Below are 1,628 nucleotides of genomic sequence, written 5' to 3'. Positions count from 1 at the left end.
GAGCCCTCCTGCCACCCCGCCTGCCCCGCCGTATGGTTTCCCCACGTGGTTCCCCTGGACTCCCAGCCCAGCCTCCATCTGGGTTGTGTGGCAGCCGCCCGACCCTCCCTCCCTGTAAGACCCGCATCCACATCCTGTGCCAGGACCCCTGGAGACAGCGCTGCTCCCGCCGCCCCTGGGCCTCCTGGCGGCGGGGGTGGGGTAGGGTGGGGTGGGGTGGGGGGGTGGCGGGGCACGGGGGCGCTCACTAAGAATTCTCTCCACACGATGCGGTGCAGGGTGTGGGGGCTAGTGTCCTGGGAGGTGGAACAGGCTGGAGAGAGTTCTCACACAAGACGGCAGTCTGCCTCTCCTCGCTGAGCCTGACTCACTTCCCAGGCAGCACCCCCAACATTGGCACTGACGCTGCGGGAAAGCGTGTTTGCTCCCTCCCAGGAAAGGCACAGCACCAGGGTGTGGGAGGTGGCAGGGCTGGCATGGGCGGGCGACCTGTTCCTCCGGGCCAGGCCTCAGGGCGGGGCCCAGTCAGAGAGCCCGGACTCAGGACAGGGGCAGTCAGGGGCCTGGCTTAGAGGCCCCTTTCCCACCGTGCAGCTGGGATTGCCCTTCCTCAGATGGAAGCCGCCCCCCCGCCCCCCCCCCCCCCCCCGAGGGCAGCAGTCACCCCCGTGGGTGAGGCTTGCTCCCTGCCCTGGCCTGCCCCAAAGACTCACACCGTCACTTCCAGGGCAGGGGATTGCAGGTTTTTGGGAGGCAGACAATGTGAAACTAGTTCATGGTGCAGAGGAAAAAGCCATTGAAGTCCAACCAATGTGGGATCAGATCTGCTGTGTGAGCTTGGGCAAGCCACTTAACCTCTCTGAGCCTTAAGTCTCACTCAGAAGGCAGGTGGCCTTGGGGGTTTAAATGAGACTGGGTGGTGTTCTCTACCTGAGACACCCTCTGGTTCCCTGAGAAGGGGTGACAGGAGGCACAAGAAGGAGCTGAGGTGACCACTGACACTCCAAGAGATGGCCCAGCATGAGGACTGAGCAGCCTGGGGACCATGTCAGTGACACGGACAGCCACAGCCCCACCCTGCGTAGGGCTTAGTGTGTGTACTAAGTGCCGAGTACTTAGCGTGTGTGTGTGTGTGTGTGTGTGTGTGTGTGTGCGCACTCACACATGTGTAACTGGCACAGAACGGGGGCGCAGCCAGCCCGATTCTGTTTCCCAGCTGGGAGTCTGGCCCAGAGAGGGAGGGGCAGGCAGCCTGGCAGAGGCCCCCTGGACCTGACCCTCTGGGAGCTGCCGTGGGGCTGCAGGGGGTGTGGAGGCAGGGGGCTTGGCCTCCACCCCCTGCGGCCCTTTCTGCCCTGAGAATGGTGGTGCCGCTGCAGCCGTGCGCCGGGCGTTGCTGTGGGTGTGTGGGTGGCCGGGAAGGGTGGCCGCGGGGGTTGGTCCTGACCACGTGTTCCTGAGTCAGAGCCATGCTGCCCCCTGAAGGAGGCGTCCAGGGCGCCCTCTCGCCCATGTCGGCCTCCCATCCTGACCTCCCCTCTCCTCCCCAGCAACCTGTCGGACGCCTTGGCCACGGCGGCCTGCCTGCGCTGCCAGGCCCGCTTCGGCCCGGCCGAGCGCATCGTGCA

This window comes from Myotis nattereri, assembly GCF_964212035.1.
Source record: "Myotis nattereri genome assembly, chromosome: 7".
NCBI classification, from domain to species: Eukaryota; Metazoa; Chordata; class Mammalia; order Chiroptera; family Vespertilionidae; genus Myotis; species Myotis nattereri.
This window is presented reverse-complemented; position numbering follows the sequence as displayed.